At 48.5% G+C, this 20,391-nt stretch overlaps 1 protein-coding gene across 4 annotated transcripts in view; it reads right to left on the bottom strand.

Moving 5' to 3' along the window:
• The window catches only part of ZBTB7C (zinc finger and BTB domain containing 7C), a 153,068-nt gene that overhangs the window by 104,673 nt on the left and 28,004 nt on the right, over positions 1 to 20,391 (bottom strand). The window contains exon 1 of one of the 4 annotated variants that reach the window (XM_069002065.1): positions 3,154 to 3,189. The exons of the other annotated variants lie outside the window; for them this stretch is intronic. The gene's annotated coding sequence lies outside the window, so the exon portion shown is untranslated. Of the gene's footprint in view, positions 1 to 3,153; positions 3,190 to 20,391 lie in introns of those variants that run through there. 4 annotated transcript variants of the gene reach the window in all.

Here is a 20,391-nt window from a genome sequence, read left to right as displayed (position 1 = left end):
TGTGCTCAGGCTGTGGCAGTAATCTGTCTTTCCAGGCATAGCACTTGGATTTTACGACCTGAAACACCACCCGAAACAGCTCCTGAATATCTGAGGATGCCGCCCAGCCAACCCTGCACTCACCCTGCAGTGGATAAAAGCCTGTTGAACATGGGTCCCTCCACAGTGATGGGGTTCACACCTTTCTTGCACCCATGGGTATAACCCAGGAGGTACAAGGCTGCTGTCCTGTTGGGCCACCCAAAGCCCAGAGATACCCTAGCAGCAACTGGAGGGTGGCAGTGGGACTGATCCTGGCAACAAACACCCCTGGGACCTGAAGGGAGGAGCCTTCAAAAGTGCTCCTGGGGTTCCCACACCACCACTCCTCTGCTGGGACACTCTGGGGTCTCCCTGCTGCAAAAGCTGCCTCTGCAGTGGAACGGAGAGAGAGCTCTGGCATGGGATAAGGGTCATGGACATGGCAGTGAGAGCTGGGAACGCTGCTCTGGATTTGTGCAGCATCCAGATCCTGCAGCAGCACAAGCATGCGGTAATGGTTGTGACAGAGGTGGAGTAGGAGGAAGGAGAGAAAAGAATGAGAGAAAGGCAGGAGAAGGAGAGGGAAGAAGAAAGAAGGGGAAAGAAGGAAAATGTGGAGAAGAAAGAAGGGTTGGAAAAGGCAGAAAGAAGAAAATGAGGAGGAGAAGGAAAAAAAGGAGAGGAGGAGAAGAAAGGAAGCAGCGAAGGAGAGGAAGCAGAGGAGGATGATGAGAAGGAGAGGAAGAAGGGGGAGGAAGAGAAGGAAGGAAGCAGTCTTTGAATTCATTACGGAGCAATGCCTGAATCCATCCGACATGAAACCAGGCCACAGCACCATTTTCCCCCCAGACAGACAGCAAAGCAGCTCACCTCCTGCCTCCTGCTTGGCACAGATAACTGGCATGGAAAACCCCGGGGAGGAGAAGCACAGACGCGTTACGGCAGAGAGATGCTGCAGGAACGCCGACCAGACACTCTCTAACAGCAATGTGCCAGGCAGCACGGGAGGGGAAAAGCAACCTGCCCCCATGGACGTGCCAGTCTCTTCCTTTCAATCCCTTTTGTGAAAAAGGTGACTCAGGAAAACTGGAAAGGAAGCCAGGGGAGGTGTGAAAGTGGAACAAGACACCATCTGTTCTCAAGCCTCGCAGCTGGAAAGGGCATAACCTGCCCTTGGTGTGTCTGCAAGGGACACTCTGGTCCAGAGAGGACTTGTAGGAGAGGAGAAAGCTGCCTGCTGGGTTTCCTGTGCTGGGCTTCACCCAGCACACACAGACACCCCATCATTGAGCTGGAGGACCAGAGGCTTCACCCTGCTCCCATCCCTGCCCATGAACCCCCATGCAACATCACATCTGGAAACATCTGCTTAGGGCACTCACTCTACATTGCTTAAAAAGACAAACCACAGGTCCAGATGTCGGCAAGAACCACCTCTGCAAGACATATCAAATGCTGCATATACTTGTGATACTGTAGTGGGGAAATCCTTACATACAATCCTCATCTATTTCTTACTGAGTTTACAGTACCAGAGTCCCCCCTGCATATTCAGAGTTGTATTCCAGAGCTGATGTTCACAAAGCTCAGATTGAAAGGTGAGTAAGCCCTCATTTCAACTTGTGCTTCACTGGAAAGAATGGAAGGGAAAGGAGAGAGAAAATAAGATAAAAAGAAATAAAAATAAAATAGGTAGCAAAATAAAGGTAAAATTGAAAAAATGGGGAAAAAAGAGAAAGAAGGAGAGAGAAGAGAGAAGATAAGAGGAAAGAAAGAAAGAAAGAAAGAAAGAAAGAAAGAAAGAAAGAAAGAAAGAAAGAAAGAAAGAAAGAAAGAAAGAAAGAAAGAAAGAAAGAAAGAAAGAAAGAAAGAAAGAAAGAAAGAGAAAGAAAGAAAGAAAGAAAGAAAGAAAGAAAGAGAGAGAGAGAGAGAGAGAAAGAGAGAAAGAGAGAAAGAGAGAAAGAGAGAAAGAGAGAAAGAGAGAGAGAAAGAGAAAAGGAAAGGAAAGGAAAGGAGGGGAAGGGGGGGAAGAAAAGGGGGAAAGAAAATGGGTGAAAGAAAAGGGGGAAAAGATAATGGGTGAAAAAAATGGGGGGAAACAAAAGGGGGAAAAGAAATGGGGAGAAAGAAAAGTGGGGAAAAGAAAAGGGAGGAAAAGAAAAGCAGGGTGAAGAAATTAGGGAGAAAAGAAAGGGAGAACAAAAAGTAAACAAAAAAGGGTGAGGTTAAGAAAAGACAAAAAAATTAAAAGAGAAAGTCAGCAAGCAAGAAAACCTAGAAAACTGATACTTTCCCAACACTAAAAGAACCTCGAGTCACTTTTTTAAAAAGTCCGAGCCCTTCCTAATAAGATGCCTGACAGGCTGTGATTTATCCAGCCATAAAACTTCCACTTGCATGTGACATTTGCTGGTAGGAATAAATCAGGGCAAAGAAAAGAGGAGCCGCTTTGGAGTTCAATGAGTATTATCCTAATTCTAAACGTATTAGCAGTGGTCTGAAAGCAGGACATTGTCATCCAGACAGACGGACAATGTTCATAACCAATGGTAATTTGTAGGACGCATAATTTGCTACTACCAAAATAGCACAGCATGTGGGTTTTTTTGCCCTTTTTAGTCTATAGCTGTGTCGTTTCTTTTGGCTTGTTGAAAGAAATCTGCTCTGCACACGCGGAGCAAGAGCTCAGACCTTCAGCAGCTCATAGAAAACAGGTGGCCAGGCATCGGGGGAAATACAGCCTTTTGGAAAAAGCTAATAAAATAAGCAGATGATTATAGAAAACGGAGATGAAACTGGCTTCTCTTTCAAAAACAGAAAGTCAGAGAAAAAATAAGTTGAGACTGAGCAAACACGGACTGAAAACACACCCTGCCACCACCTCTCTGAGTTTTAACAACACCAACAGAGTTTTCGCCCAAAATAAAAAATATTTAGGAAAAGAACAGTCGCCCACTCAGGGCTGGCCATCCCCAAGCCACCAAGCTCAGCTTCCCCAGGCTAACCTGGCTGTTGGATTAACACCAAGCAGGTTGGGGTCTCGGGAAAGTCAGGTTAAAACAGGTTTGCTGTCTTAAGACTTCGTCCCTGCCATCCTCATCTCCCCATCAGACAACAGCGCGCAGCACTTACATGAAAGTTGAAATTTGGTCAAATCCCAATCCTTTAACTTTCCATGGGGAGAATGTTAGGAGGCACCTCTCCTGCACGCTCCAGGACCACTCTCTTAAAGTGTCAGTTATTTCACGGTGGAGATTCACCAGAAGAAAAAAGAAAAGTAAAAGAGAAGGGAAAAAAATAAAGCAAAAATCCACCCCAGAAAAATAAATGCCTGTATCCCTAACAGAGCAGCAGGGTGGAGCTAGTACACCCTTATACTTAGCTGCAGGCAAAGCCTTAAAGTTGTAGTGCATTTATTTTCCATCAAGCATATCCATGTACAAGATAAAAAACTCCCCAGACTCCTGCTATTTGCCCCATTCTGTCTCTCATGGGGCACACTGGGATTGTTATCACTGTTTTATTTTTATTTTCTGAACTCAGGAGCCTAGGGATGGATCAGAGATTTCAACAAGCTCAGCTGAAGTTACCTCAAGCTCAAGTAAGTGCAGTTTCCCACAACCGTGGGAAAATAAATTACCAATTTCTTTTTTTTTTTTTTTTTTCCCTTACAGTGGAAAAAGGTAGTTACCAGGCATAAATCAGACCTCGTATTTAGAAAATGCTCCACGGGCCGAGAGCCGGTCTCAAAGGCTGTGAGTCCATCCTATCTCTCTACCTGCCCCAGCAGAGCTCACCTGGGTGGCAGCCAAGGTCGAAGCCCATCTGCAGAGGGCACAACTTGCTGGGACATCCAACACAAACACACACAGGGGAAGGAGGGGAAAAAACCGGGATCTGCTCCCAACCCCTCCCGAGGCTGCATCCAGCCCAAGCCACCCCAGCGCCTCCCGCTTGGCCTTGCAGCTCCTTTCATGCCCTGCCAGCCCCCCGGGCTCTCCGGCAGATGCCGTGCGTGGAGCTGCAGCCTCCTCTGCCAAAGCTGGGGGACGGCAGAAGGCTCGGCCAGCTCGTAAAAAAATGAGCATCTGCACTTTGCCACTCGCACAGCTGCACCGTGACAGCAGGGCCTGGAGACGGGGCTGTCTGCGGGGACGTGGTGGGGGAAAGGGAAGCGAGTCCATCACGCTACTGCAGGAGCTGCCACTGACCTTCCAGGGAGCCTTCCTCGAGCTTCAGGGAAGGAACTGAGAGGACTGAATAGGAAATTTCATCTTTCTCAGCATTTTCCTTTAAACTGTCCAGCAAAGCTAAACACAGAGGAGTGTCTGAAAGCCCTCAAGAGGAGAAATCAACCGTCTGCTTTCCAAGCAAGTGCCTAGAGAACTTGTTTGGAGAGTCATACACCCATTTTCTATTTATTCCATCAGAAGGGTTGTTCCCCCAGCAGTCCCAACATCTGAGAGGAGGACAACCCACAACCCCCTCCATGAGGGTCCACATGCTCTAAATGGGATCCACCTCTGGGTCTACCCTGCCTTGGACTAAAACATGAAAGCACCCACCCAGCTCTTGCAAGAAATCCTGACTCCACTTCCAGCATTGCTCCCTGTCATGGATTCTTCAGCAGTATGGGCCCCAAAGTCTGTTTTTATCATGTATTTTAAGAAAATTTTGAAAATATTTCTTCTCGGGCACTCTGTGAGTAGGAACTGCCAAACTTCCCACCCCTCTCAGCGGGGGACAGACAGGTGAAGAAAGGCAAAATGCTGTTGTGGCTTTTCCCCTAACCACATCAATCCCTACATGAGGTAGGAGTGAAAGGCCATTTTCTCTCTCAATCTGAAATTTCAAACTGAGAGGCCATCTGGGATCTCTCCTTTTCCTGCACCCCATAACAGGACCTGACATTTACCCAGAGGCAAAGAAGGAGCATCATCATGGGCTTAAGAGCATCAGATCAGCCTCTGGAATTCTGCCACCCAACCCCATCCCCTGGAACAAGCTGCCCAGAGAAATGGTTCATGCCCCACCCCTGGAAAAACTTAAAGCCAGGTTGGATGGGCATTTGAGCAACCTGATGTTGTTGAAGATGTCCCTGCCCATGACAGGCGGGCTGAAACAAGATGGTCTTGAAGATTCCTTCCAACCCAAACTGTTCCATGACTCTCCTCCAAAGCACTCCAGAACTGTTTGCAGGAGTTCCTTACCAGAAGATCATGGAACAGTTTGGGTTGGAAGGGACCTTAAGGATGATCCAGTGCCACCCCCTGCCACAGGCAGGGACACCTTCTACTATCCCACATTGCTCCAAGCCCCATCCAACCTGGCTCTGGAGACTTCCAGGGATTGGGCAGCCACAGCTGCTTTGGAAAACCTGGAACAATGAGCAGGTTCAGCTTCATCACCAGGTTTCACCACATCACAGTGACAGCCAGGACATGGCCTGTTAGACAGCCATACCAGACGTGATTAGAAGTTGATAATTAACTCATGATCCACAGAGCAGAGCACCCTTTTCTTGCTGCACAGCCCACAGCTCTGGAGGGACACCCTGAGGAAAAAAACTGACTCTGTCAATGTACAGGCATTTGGAGACAACCCAACAGCAGATCTCTTGACTGAAAGGGACATACATTCTTGTTTTGTTTGTTTTGAACCACTGGTTGCCAGTGCAGGACCTCACACTGGGCATCTGTCCTACCACACAATTTGTATGACAGATGCTCTTTCGTCTTTCTAATTGTTGAAACAAAGTGGGTACTGAATGAGGGCTTTTGAGGCTGGCAAGGGCTTCAAATATGGTCAGTGTTGAGCTAATTCTGCAGGGCAGTGTCTCCAGCTTCCTCCATCCCCCTCCATATTTATGTTACAGCCATCCAGACCCATTTTTTGCTGACTGTGTCCTTGCCTTCCCTCTGCCCTCTGCAGAATTTCATGCATCCCGCTTTGCTGGCTGGGGGGGACAAACATTCTCTTACTTTTATTTAATTCCTCCCCTCTCTCCCCTCACCTTCAAAACACCTTCAGGGATCTCCTCCTGGTATCCACACATAACATCTCTCACCGTGACCCAGAGAGAGGCAACATTCTGGGGCCCAATGATCCTGCTAGGTCTTAAGGCCTGGTACCAAACCAGGACTGCTGGAGCACATTGAGCATTTGGCACCTGATTGCTGAGGACCAGGAGCCCAGCCTAGGACCAGAAGGGATCTCACCATCATCAGCACAGTGCAGACCTCTTCTAGGGAAGATGTAGCCCTTGAAGACAGCAGGGTTAGGAGCTAGAGCTGCCAAAATAGAGTTCAAGTCCTGCAGTCACCCTGGGGCGAGCCAGTTATCGAGGAAAGCTGGGGACAGACCTCAGCATCCTCCCCATCCAGCACCACCTTGCTCTGCACAGCACTGGCAAGGTGGTTCTTCCCAGCACACAAGCTCTGGGGGCAATGCCTAAATGCTCCAAAGTACCAGCAAAGAGCGGCTGTCAGGAGGCCACCCAGGCTCCAGCTGCCTCCTCTCCCCACACAATCTACCATCAGCAGAGATACGTTCCAAGGAGTTTGTCAAAAAGGGAATTGGAAAGAATAACATGCTCAACTCTTATTTACCTGGGTGGGAGTTCGGCACTCCATGCCATCAGTCCTCTCAGAAATTCCAGCTTAACTGCTACAATGAAAAGGAAATATTTTTCTACACTGGGGTTATTAGATGTTGCCACAGTGGCATGCGTGGGTGTGCACTTCGATATTAACTAAAGGCCCAGATCTGCAAAGACGCACATAAATCACTTGACTCCCATGAAAACAGCAAGAACAGTCATAAAATGACCCAAGTGCTGAGGTCAGATCCACCCAGACAACTTCAGTGTGTGCTACTGAGGCGTAAAAGAGGGAGAAAGAAAAAGCAAAGACGTATAAAATTTTCATTTCACCTCATGATGTTTCTGCATCAAGTATGTTTTTCTATGCTGATGTAACACTTGCTAAACTCTCCTTGACTCCTCACAGCTGTGATGGAGGGATGTGGATGCTGGCTGGGGCTCCCCACGCTTGGCCCGGCATCCCTGTCTTCCCTTGGGGCAACAGCAGGGATCTGACCACTCACTCCAACAACTGTGATGCCTTTCCCAACCCTTCTTCTCTTTTTTGCCTCTTCTCCCACCTTCCCAAATAGCTACAAAACAAATCAGCAAGTGATGTGCAAGTGATGTGCAAGTGATGTGCAAGCAAAGAGGTGAGGCTCGTCGTGGAGACAAGGGGTCTAAGGAATGGAAATTTGGGAGGCACAAACACATCTTGTCATGGGATGGAGTGGCTGGGGAGGAGGAAAGAGGTTTTGTTGAGAGATCTGAAGGCTGCCCACCCCTCACCTTCCACCCTTGAGCTCTGGCACTGCAACCTGGTCTAGTGGAAGGTGTCCCTGCCCATGGCAGGGGCATGGAACTAGGTGATCCTTAAGATCCCTTCCAACATAAACCATTGTAGGATTCTAGGATGGCTGGAGAAGACATTGGGAAACCACTGCAGGAAGTAAGTTCTTGACCCTCTCTGTGTCACTGCCCAACTTCCACAGCAGCCCTGGGGACCTGTGGCTCAGTCCATGTGTCCAGCAGCTGACAGGGGTCTGCAGGCACACAAACAACTTCCCACCCATCAGCACTTACAGATGGGCTCCGTGCCAGCTGTGGGATACAGCCACATGGCACACAGCAAGATTGCCACCAGCATATGGTATCTCATTTGGCACAAAATCCCCCCATATAAAGCAAATGCATTAAAAAAAAAAAAAAAAAAAAATCTGAACCACAGCTGAACCACAGCACCCCAGGCCAGCTCCCTGCTGCAGCTGCTCTGGCACCAACAGCCCTCAAAATAAAAGCTTCTGAGTTTTAGTTTTATATTTTTCCTAAAGTGATGCTGGCTTATCTACTCCCTCCCACCCTACAAGTGACACCTTACACACATCCCCCCTGACTGCCTCCATGGCTCCTCCATGTGCTCTTTACGCTGGAACAATTAAGCTCTGCTCAACTTTTCCATTAACCCGGGCAGCCCTTAGTCATGTCTAACGAACTCACAAGTTGCTGTGTTTTTTAATTTGATTCAAGACTCGTGTCTGCCCAGCTCAGACACATGCAAAAGGTCCAGTCCCTCAGTGCCTCACAGTGAAACAGCAGTGAGGCTGCTCCCTGTCCCTGCTCTGCAGAGGCTGGATGACTACATGAGATGCCAGACAGCTCGGAATTAGGGCCAGGATTTATCCCAGGAGGGTCTGGCTGCACAGAGATTGCAGGCACCCTCAGGATTAATTTGTTTAAAAGCATCCACCCATCTGCAGTTGGGTGGCAACCACATGGCAAGGCTCTACCATCACTGCTGTGTCTCATATCACTGCAGATGTTTCCTCACTCGGGTCATTAGGGTCCCTGGCAAGACATTTATTCTGAAGAAATCTAGGCATTTCAAATTATTCCTAGTCCTCCAACAAATCTGACCCTCACCCACTGGTTCAAGAATTCATGGTTCAAGAATTACTGATGGGACAGAGAAAGAGCCAGGCCTCAGACCTCTTTCCTTTAGAAGCCAGGATGAAAAATGTTACATGCAAAGAAGGATTCAATCAATCAATCGATCATGCAATCAGCGCAAACATGGAAAAGTATGGTGCTAACAGGCTTTGGGAGATTCAGAACCACAGAATCACAGACTTGTCTGCGTTGGAAGGAACCTTAAAGATCACATGTTTACAACCCCCATGCCACCCACTTAGTCCATTCCCTTTGTCACTTAAGACACCAAAATAATCATCAGGGAAAATGTCATCACGGAAAATCAAGGCAAAGTCACCAAGCTGAGCTCCTTGAAGCAGCTGGTAAGAGGCAGAACTGTTCCCCCATTATTTTACTGTCTCAGGCTACCTGCAGACTCAGGGAGGTGCCGCTACGCTTGGATTCATGGAGATAATTTTGCAGTCACAGTCGTTAGGGATTCATTTAGAGCTTGGCTTTGTAAACCAGAAAGCTTAATAAAAAAAATACATGCAAGTCTCTGCACCTACAATTTTCAGTACATCACCTGCCCAGGGCATCATCTCCACTCTAGTTTCAAAGGGAGGCATGATGATAGGAATATATGAAGCTCATAAAGTCTTCATGAAAACAAGAGACCTCATCAGGTGAGAGCAACTAAGTGATACCACTGCAAGAAAAGCTGCAATGGGAGCCTGACACCTGACAACACCAGGCAGGAAACCCCTCCTGAGAGCTGCTACCAGCCCTGAGCCAGCTCCACCCCAACACCCTGCCCAGTATGCCCCACACAGTATGAACCACCAGGCCAGAGCTTCAAAGGATTTGCTCCTTCAAGCATTGAAGGATGAGGATGCTTTACATGAGGATGTTTTACAGGGAAGTTGCCTTAGTCTCACCCTCAGCCAGCCCTTCATTAATGACCTGTGGCTGTATGGGAAACATCAGGGTATGAAACAGAGTAACTCAGGAGGAGATGGCAAAAAAGAGGTGACCAGCAGGTGTTGCACCACACAACCAGCCCAAACACATCTGGAACAAACAGCCTGAATCCTCCCCCCCCTTGCTCTGCCCTGCCCCACTCTGATCCTCTCTCCCTTGGTCTTTCTCCAGTCTGCAGCATGTGGTGACTGTAATTATGGTTCATCTCACTGCTGCACAGTCACACCACCTCCAGGTACTTAACTTCTTTTAATCTTGCTTCATGTTTCAGTCCCTACAGCCCACTCGTGATGTCTGCTACTCTTCTTCCAACACCCTCAATTCATCAATAGCCATGTCAGGCTTTGACCTCCAATTTTCTAACTGCTCAGTTAAACCACTCTGCCCCCGGCCCCGCTCCTGCCTTTGTTAAAAATGAGGGGGGAGCCTCATTTGCTTCCTTATTTGATCATCACTTCACTTCTGTGGTGTGCACTCTGTTTCCCCATCTTGAAAACCCATCAACCAGCCCCATTCCAGACTGGTGCAGGAGCTGTTGTTACCTTTAATGAGAAGAAATTATGGTTAATGCCTAATTTTAATTTTTCCCCCTCCTTTAATTTTTTTTCAATAGCTTTCCCAGAAAAAGCAGCTTTGGCAGAGTGCTGCCACCTGAATGCTAATGAACGCCGAAGGGACCCGACGTGTCTGCCTCCCTGCCAGACATCAAATTGATTTTCAAATTGCTTTGATGACATAAGGTGGTTTCACAGTTTGGACCTGTGTGATTACCTGATCATTTATCTCAGTGGGCTCCTCCACTTACCTGCTTTAAAATAACCCAGGCTCTGGATTGGACCTTTGTGATGGAGGTTATCGTCCCCCAGGCTGCGGCCAGATCACGGGAGCCCAGTCTGAACTTGGATAATTTGGATATGCCTGAGCCCCAGCAAATGAGTGTGGAGGACAGTTTGCAGCTGAGCACCAACAAAATCTTTAGCCTTCCAGTTTTGGGGCACAAAAAACAAACCCCAAAGAAGGTGGCTACCCCATCCCTGGAAACATTCAAGGACTGGTAGGGATGGGGTTCTGAGCATCCTGGTCTAATGGAAGATGTCCCTGACCATTTCAAGCAGACTAGATGGCCTTCACAAACCAAACCATTTTATGACTCCAAAATATAGATGGTTCAGTGCTAGAAAAGAGGTTTGGATGTCTAATGAAATTAAAAAATTAATTTCACTTGGGGAATTTCAACTGTTGTGCATGGGCCAGGACAGCATCTGACTTACTGGCTGATGTTCTCTCCTGGGCCAAAAGCATGAGGATGAGGAAGGAAGGACATTTAGGGAGCTGGAGGATGTTCTGAGGAGCCAGGAGCTCCCTATGGAGACATTGCAGAGCTCAGGCACACTCGTCCCTCCTTCCAAAACACTCACCCTCTGAGTGGATGCTGGATGGGAAGGAGGTGCAGCTGACAGAAGGGAAACATGATTTAGGGATGGCTGAGACTCTCCTCCATGAGCAAAGACCCAAGCCTAGGAGGAGAGGAGCAGTGCTTGCCAAAGGGAAACCTGAGCATCGCGTCGCACCAGGCAGCAGTTTTAAATCCATGGGAAAAGGCAGCAAAGCGAGGCCATAAAAAACACAACCCTGTCCCGTTTCTAGGACAGGTGAACAACCAGGATTTCACTGAGCCTCGTTCCACTGCCTGGTGAGCAGAGTGACCAGGTCACTGACTCTGCCCAGGCCACAGGGGCGCGAGACAGCCACTGTGCCAGCTGGTATCAGGACTCAACTGAGATAAAGGCATAAACTGCTGCCGGCTGAACTCAGCCTCCAGATCAACATGGATCAGAGACTGGATTAAGGGGGAGGGAAGGGAAATACAAACCACTGGCATTAACCTGTGGGTAACATCAGCAGTGACCCCAAAGGTAGTATTTCTTTTATTCCCACGCACGGCTCTGTCTGGGTACGCGCAACAGCTGGAATGCAAGCGGCTGGAGTGCAATTTATGGAGTGCTTTGTGACGGCAAGGGATGAGGGGAACAGCAGGACAGTATTTATTATTAGTATTTTACATTAAAAGGAGCACAGTTCCATTGGTGGTTTACATTTCTGGGGCACCTTTCATCTCAAAAGATAACATAAGCATCCCGCTAACAAAGGATGGGGGGTGGGTGAGCCAAAGCCTCACCACTGGCTCTACCCAGGCTAATATATATATATATATATAAATATATATATAAAATATATATATTAGGGACTAGAGAAATTCAAATTACCACGTTTGAGTGCAGCCATTTACAGAATCACAAAAACACCATTCTCCCCAGACCTCTGAGTGAACCCTTGCTGTGCCCACATGAAGAAGTAATCAGCACTTAGCAGCATTTCTCTCCCTGCTTTGTATTGCCACACAGGCACTCCCCATTTGCACTTTATAAAGAAAAAAATAAATCATAGGCACCCTAAATAGACTCAGGGGTGGGTTGTTTTTTGTTTTTTTCTTCAGCCAGACAAGCATGTACACCTTTGGCATAGATCCTGCTGGGTTTGGAGAAGGATAACTACAGCACAGGTTGGAAGAGCAAGCCCTGACCACCCTCAAGACACCAACTCGGTGCACGAGCTGATGGATGGGAGATCCCAGTGTCCATGAGGGCTTCACACCCACCTGTGGGTGTGTGGGTGGAAAATGCTCTTACCCAGATGTACTCGGCTGGTGTGGCCAGGTTTTGGCAGTTGCAGGGGTGGCTTCTGTGAGAAGCTGCCAGGAGCTTCTCCCATGTCCAGCAGAGCCAATGCCAGCCAGCTCCAGGACAGACCCCAAGGCCAAACCCATCAGGAATGATGGTGATGCCTCTGGGACACCAATTTAAGAAGAAAATAAAGTTGTTGCTTGGTTGTAATTGTGGCCAGAGAAGAGAGGGGTGAGAACATGTGAGAGGAACATCTCTGCAGACACCAAGGTCAGGCCAAGAGGAGGGGCAGGAGCTGCTCCAGGTGCCAGAGCTGAGATTCCCCTGCAGCCCCTGGTGCAGCCCATGGTGAGGCAGCTGTGCCCCTGAGGCCATGGAGGGCACCAGGATGCAGAGATGCACCTGCAGCCCCTGGAGGAGCCCATGCCAGAGCAGGGGGATGCCTGAGAGGAGGCTGTGACCCAGAGGGAAGCCCGTGGAGAGGGGAGCACATGCTGGGGCAGGGGAAGGACTCCAACTCCTCTCCCTGAGCCGTGTCAGGACCATGGTGTGATGAACAGATCATAACCCTCCTTCCCTGTCTCCTTGTGCCGCTGGGAGAGGAGAGAAAGCTGGGAAAGGAGGGGTGGAGGTAAAGCGTTTTAAGATCTGTTTTTACTTCTCATTATCCTGTTCTGATTTTGTTGTTAATAAATTAAAATAATATCCCCAAGCTGAATCTGTTTTTCCCACGATGATATTTGGTGAGGGATCTCTCACGGTCCTTATCTCAACTCACGACCATTCCGCTACATTTTCTCTCCCCTGTCCAGCTGTGGAAGGGAGTGAGAGAGCTGCTTTGGTGGCTGCCTGGAATCCAGCCAGAGTCAACCCACTACAGCCAGGTGATATTTGGGGAGATATTGCCAGCAGGTCAAGGGAGAGGACCCTGTCCCTCTGCTCTGGTATGACCCCATCTGGAGTCCTGCATGCAGCTCAGGGGTCCTCAGCACTGGAAAGACATGGACCTGCGGGAATGAGTCCAGAGGAAGCCATGGAGATGCTCCAGGGCTGGAGCCCCTCTGCTCTGCAGCCAGCCTGGGACAGCTGGGGGTGCTCAGCTGCACAAGAGAAGGCTCCAGGGAGAGCTCAGAGCCCCTGGCAGGGCCTAAAGGGGCTCCAGGAGAGCTGCAGAGGGACTGGGGACAAGGCATGCAGGGACAGGACACAGGGAATGGCTTCCCAGTGCCAGAGGGCAGGGACAGATGGGATATTGGGAAGGAATTGCTGTCTGTGAGGGTGGGGAGGCCCTGGCACAGGGTGCCCAGAGCAGCTGTGGCTGCCCCTGGATCCCTGGCAGTGTCCAAGGCCAGGCTGGACAGGGCTTGGGGCAGCCTGGGATAGTGGAAGGTGTCCCTGCCCACGGCAGGAGATGGGACAAGATGAGCTTTAAGTTGATCTTTTGATCCCTTCCAATCTCAATCATTCTAGGGTTCTGTGATATCTCTCCCCACTGTGCAAAGTGAGACATCACCAGCAATCACTTCCAAACCCTGGTGCAGCAGGGACCTGCCCAAAATAGCCCAAGAGCGACAATTCAGCCTTGTTTTAGGATTAGGGCCATAGCAGCTAAAGCAAAAGAACAGTCACCACACAGAGCAGGAACACTTTTACACCATCAGCTACCCAAATCACTTCTAGACCCCATCCAAAGTTTGCCACTTCCACAGAAAATTAATTTTGCCCTGCACCCTGTAGCACATAGAGCTGCAGGTTGCCTTTTCCAGACACAGCTGTTTGCAGTATGAGTAACAGAAAATGTGTCTTCCCCACATATGGGGAGCCATCTGAAAGCCCTGCTACACCAACCTGACGGCAGAACCAAGCAAATGTTTGGTGACATTTCCCTATTGCTGTCTCACAGTTAAATAAGCTTTTAAAAAAATCCTTGCTTTGGTGCTGGCTAAGTCTATTTTATCAGCGTGAAAATCCTCCAGAGCTCAGCAGCAGAGATTGAAGCAAGCCAGGTAAAAGTAACAGGAGAAGAGCAAATATAAACCCGAGCATCTCCCCTCTCCTCCAGAGAACAGCAGTGCCTTGCTGTTAGCAATTAAAGAAACAAAAGCTACGGGGCTGCTGCCATCCCCCTGCACTCAGCTCTTCCCAAACCTCGGATGTGGATGACAGCTACTGAATCCACACTGTGCAAAACGTTCCTCCAGAGGTTTGCGACCTCCATCTCGCCCACCATGGCGTTGACAGCTCCCAGTCGCCAGTGGGCATGGGAATTCTCCAGCAATTCCAGAGGGATCACTCATCCCTCTGCACATCCCGACTCCGTCTGCCTCCCCCACCACCACACACTTGCTTTTGGGCTGCGTTTGGAAGCTTAGCCTGTTAATTAGGGTAAAGGAAGTCAACACGTCCAGCCCTGACCTCCAGTGTCCTCAGCTCCTCTGTTTGGTGGTGTTGCCCTTGCAAAAAGCCTGCCAGTGTTTTGGCAGGAGCAGGCTGCTCCCTGCCTCGTGGGAGCAAATGATAACACAGCAGAGAATTACAGCCCCCCAGACTGCCGGGGGATGGTTCAATCAGGGGAGGAAGGTGCAAAGGATTTCATGCTCTGGTTTGAAAAATCAGCAGCTTTTTCAGAGTTTCTGAAAAAACTGGACAACCCTGTGATGTCTTTTTTTTCTTCAATTTCATCTGTTTCCTGCCTATTGAATATCACACCGTTTCCTCCAGAACACAGAATAAAATTAGTTAAGACTCACTCTGATGGAAAACTCTTTCTTCTTACCAATTCTTCAGACCCAGGGGAACGACTACAGTGGAAACGAGCTGAAGACAGAAACGAGCTGGGGGCTGATCCTCAAAGACCAATTAAGCCTCTGGCATCCCTCATTTTGATGATGCTCCTCCTTGGGCTCCAGCAGGCAGCATGATGCATCTCCTGCCCAAAATGCTAAGGAAAGAACACACATTGCTGCCTGCAAAGAGGGTACATCAAGATCAATGGCTCACTGCAGACCCCAGCGTGAGAATGATGTCACTCCAACGCCAGACGTGTGGTAACGAGCCCTACAAACGAAAACATCGTGCATCACCGAGCTGTCTGTTGAGCTTACCCTCCAAAAAAAAATGGGGCATTGACCTGAAAAAATCAGGGTTTGCTTTTAGGTGGGTGGGAAGATGGTGCTGAGAGAGAATGGGCAGCGCAGCAGCTCAGGATTGTAAAATCATAGAACAGTTGGGGTCAGAAGGGACCACCCAGTTCCACCCCCTGCCACAGGCAGGGACACCTTCCACTAGACCAGGCTGTTCCAAGCCCTGTCCAGCCTGGCCTTGGACACTTCCAGGGATGGGGAATCCCCCATTGTGCTGTGCTTGGTGGGCTCAGTCAGGACAATGCTCCCTAAGCTGTGGTGCCAACTCCCCAAGGCGCCTCATCGCCTCCTCCAGCCCCAGAATGATGCCTCAGTAACTCCTGCCAGTGGATTCATCAGGGCCTCACCTGCTTTACTGTGGAGCCCAAGACGGCCAGCGAGGGCTGGGATGCTACACTGGGCACCATGGGCAGCCCTACAGCCCTGCCATGAAATCCTGAATTTAGGATCACCAGATGCAATGGGCTGTTCCACATATTCCCGCACGGGTTTTCCATCAGTCGTTTTCACAGATTCCAAACCAGGGCGTTCCAGGAGCTGGAAGAGGTGAATAATCTTTTTTTTTTTTTTTTTTTTCAATCCAATGACATCTCTTACTTGTATTAAAAGTAGGAGGAAAATGGCTTGAGTCAATGAGAAACAGATCTGGGGGGGAAGTGACACAGGAAAAAAAGAAAAGCATACCCCCTCCACATTTTATTTGAATCAAAACTAAGTGTCTTAGTCCACTACTACCAAGTCTTGTTTAATCTCTCCTCCTTCTAACTGTTAACTGTAATTCCCAAACAAAAAGTTGAAAAGCTTCATTGAGAAGCTGTCAAAAAGAAAATGTTTTGGCATTTCCAAAATGACACATTTCATTCTGACATTTCACTTGAAATGCCTGGACATTAAAAATAAATTAGCTCCCCCTGGGGATTTTCAACATATCCAGTTGCCAAATTCAATTTAAGCTTATGAATAGTACAGGCTTTCCAAAATTCAAGTTTTGAATTCACAGAATCACAGAGTGCTTTGGATTGGAAAAGACCTTAATGCTCATCCCATTCCACCCCCTGCCAGGGGCAGGGACACCTTCCACTCTCCCAGGCTGCTCCAAGCCCCGTCCAGCCTGGCCTCGGACACTGCCAGGGATCCAGGGGCAGCCACAGCTTCTCTGGGCACCCTGTGCCAGGGCCTCACCAAAGTCACACTATGAAATGTCTTCCTAATATCCAATCTAAATCTACTTTAATTAACTTACACTGGAAGTTCAGTTCAGTTTTGGTCCAGACAGTGATGCTGATACTGAAAACTTGATCTCCAGCCAACATCTCAAGCCTAGAAATATTTACACCTTATGAAAATATTATATATGAGGAGAATGAGTTAGCCTATGACCCAACAACAGCCTCTCAAATTATTCTAACATGTGTTTTGCTCCTCATACACTGCTGTCATTCATGGGGATTAATGCTTGTTATTAATCACCTGATGTGAAGACACAGGAGAAAACCATCTCCCCATGTACTAGCCAGAGGGAACATTATTTATCTGCTATCACCAACACGTAATAAAAACAATTTCTGAGTAGATCTCACCTCTCATACACAGACGACCATGTCACGTTGTGAGTGATTTGCAGGGCTTTGGAGGCATGACAAAACCAGCCAGCAATGACAACCAAGGGTATCGTCTCACAGCCCCTCCTCAGATGAGTAATACTCATGCAGATAAGCACATCCATCAGCCTGAGGTCTTGCTGAAGACTTCTGGGGACACCAGAGTGGTCACATCCCTTCTGGCTTTCCAAGAGGCTGCTAGTGGGACTCAGCAGAGACCCCAGAGCAGCTGCAAGGTTCACCAGGAACCTGGGCTGTCCAACCTGGTGGAGCTATCCTACACCTGCGTGCCTAGAAATGTCATACAGGATCCCAGAATGGTTTAGGTTGGAAGGGACCTTAAAGATCATTTTTTTTCCAACCCCTACCACCACAGGAGTGATACCCACCAGATCAGGTAGCTCCAGGCCTCATCCAGCCTGGTCCTGGACACCTCCATGGATGGGGCAGCCACAGCTGCTCTGGGCACACTGTGCCATGCCCCACCACCCTCACAGTCAAGAATTCCTTCCCAATATCTATTCTAAATCTCTCCTCTTTTAGTTTCAAACCACTCTTCCCATCATGCTCAGTGGTTCCAATCCAGCTTGGACAGACAATGGCTAAGGGAAAACTTGCACCATTAGGCTTAAATCCATCACCATGCTGGTGTGACCTTGCTGTGTGACTGAGGGACCAAAGCCAGTCTAGGGCAGGAAAACCTGTCCCCAGCCACCACCAGCAAGGTACCAACTCTTTCCAACAGCACAAAATCTGAACACAGGATCAGCAACTTATCCCCACCTTGCTGTGGAGGCTCCAGGGGGCTGTTTTCCCTGTTTTTACTTTTTAACGCTGCAGTTTACTCATACTCATGCACTTAGCACCAAAGACAGATCTGAGAGAAGGACAGACAACAAACTTCCACTCTCCTGGATGTCTACACCACCAGGTCTAAACCAAAATATCCTTGCACTCTTCTGAGAAGGGCTACAGTGGGTCTGAAACACCGACTCTGCTCCAGCACAAGCTTCACATTGAACTGCACACTGAAGAAAAACTTACATGTTTATACACCTTGCTTGCACAGCACGGTGCCTGTAGGCTAGAGGCTCGAGTTCCTTCTTTTGATTCACTCCTTGAGTGAGTCAAACTATTTATTTGAACTCAAATCCGCATGAGGTGCAGAACAGCTCAGGCTTCGGCTCAGTGCCAGCTGCACTCCCATTGTCCACCATATAAAAGCAGGTATCCTGGCACGGACACAGGAGGTATGAAATACAGAAGATGACAAAACACTGCTTTTGTAAGACACCTGCAGAAAAAAGAACTAATGCAATACCAAAAAAAAAAAAAAAAAAAAAGAAGAAAAGAAAATAAAGAGAAAGATCTATATTTTGCTTTTCTCTCCTGTTGTCCTTTCTCTGGATCCCTTTACCTCTTGCTTTTTTTGAGATTAGGGACAGAACAACCAGCCTCTTCGCATTCAGCCTTTTCTCCATTCCCCACACACTGCTGTATTTAATCCATGCCCTGAAGCTCAGCCAACATCCCTTATTAAATGAAGTTGGCTCTTCATCTGCTGAACTACAAAAAAAATTAAAAAGCAATCTTATGAGAAATACAGGGCTTCTGGGAATCCGAAAATGATTTGTGTTGGAAGGGACCTTAAAGCTCATCCCATTCCACTCCCTGCCATGGCAGGGACACCTTCCACTATCCCAGGCTGCTCCAAGCCCCATCCAACCTGGCCTGGAACACTGCCAGGGATCCAGGGGCAGCCACAGCTGCTCTGGGCACCCTGTGCCAGGGCCTGCCCACCCTCCCAGACAGCAATTCCTTCCCAATTTCTAATCTGAACCTGCCCTCTGGCAGTTTAATATTCCTAAGGAGGCTGCACCTTTTCTCTGGACTCCCAAACTAAAAACCTGTTGGTATGAAGTCAGATCTGGGCTTTTCATCAACTCGAATCCTCCAGCTGAAAACCGAGTGCACAAAGGAAATCCTCCAGAGCACACCAGGTGTGTGAGTACTGGACCAGTCCATTGAGGTGGCACATCCAAGACTTGACACACATGCACTCTTCACGGCGAGATGCATCAAAGGTTCCTTGACTTTCTTCTTCAAGAACAAGCCCTGGCCTTGCTGATTGGCACAGCAGATAATTTTGGTAACTATTTTGCTCGTGTACAAGTTCTCTGTCATTCCAGGTGAGTGGAGCATCCCCTGCAACCTACTGCACGAGGGGATTTCTCCCTCCAATCCCCCATCCAGAAACATCCCATGCATGAGCAGTGACTCTACTGAAGGAGGAATGGCAAGGAAGAGCTCCAGGCTTTGGAAAAGGGGGTCCTGGATACGTGTTTTGACATTTAAGGTATAATACAAATGTACTTTCTCACAAGCAGTATCTGATGAGCTATGCTCAAGATCGCATCCAAGGAGCAACAGCCCCCGGAGTACAGCAGAGTACAAGTGGTCTCTAACAGGGTATTTGGCTGTTACTTCAGTATTAATCCCCTCAGCAGCTAAATCGTGGGAGGCTCACGAAATCTCTCTTTTCTCCACTGTACCAGCAAAAGGTCTTCAGCAATTTCCATCCAAACAACTGTGCTTTGTGAATAACGGGACCATTCATGGAGTATAATTTTATGACCTCATTCAAGCAATTTTAGCCAAATTGTGCTTCCTCTCTTGAAGAGCTGCCTTTGGTGAGGAGAAATTGTTTGCGACCACAGAAGCAACAAAAATACACATTCTTTACTTCCACAATCTGGTCTTATATTTGGGTTTTTTTGTCATTTATTTCCAAAATACCTGCTGTCTGTCAGAATGATGCTTCTCCTCTGACAGAGCCTATAACCATCACTCAAAGATCATGGCATCTCACAAGAGTTCAGTGGAAAACGAGAGGAAAAACTCCCTGGGTACGTAACTGAAGCTTTCATTTGAGGATGGGGGGTGGATTAACTGAAAGAAAATTAAATAAGCTCTAAGGTCTCAGCTCCCTGCTGGTACAAGCAGGTGCAAATTCCAACACAGAGCCAAAGGCACGCCCACACCCATCTCTCTGAAGGCAGCAGGATTATCACTGCAGGAAATAACATCACAGACTGCTTTGGGTTGGAGGGAACCTTAAAGCTCATCCCATCCCACCCCCTGCCATGGGCAGGAACACCTTCCACTATCCCAGGTGGCTCCAAGCCCCCTCCAACCTGGCCTGGGATGTTCCCAGAGATGGGGCAGCCACAGCTGCTCTGGGCAGCCCATGCCAGTGTCTGAGTGCACATCAGGATGTGGAGAAGAGTGCTGACAAGGGGCAAAATATACTTTAAAATTAAGGTGGGACAGGTCTAGGGTGGTTTGATAGGAAAATGAAGAAATAGTTATCCTGGATCTACGCCCCATTGCTTCCCCAGTGTTCTCCCACATCTGCATCCCTCCGCCTGTCTCCTCTCACATGGTGAACTCTTCAGGATGCTGATTGCATCGTG

Source organism: Aphelocoma coerulescens (genome assembly GCF_041296385.1).
Source record: "Aphelocoma coerulescens isolate FSJ_1873_10779 chromosome Z unlocalized genomic scaffold, UR_Acoe_1.0 ChrZ, whole genome shotgun sequence".
Taxonomy (NCBI): Eukaryota; Metazoa; Chordata; class Aves; order Passeriformes; family Corvidae; genus Aphelocoma; species Aphelocoma coerulescens.
This window is presented reverse-complemented; position numbering and strand designations above follow the sequence as displayed.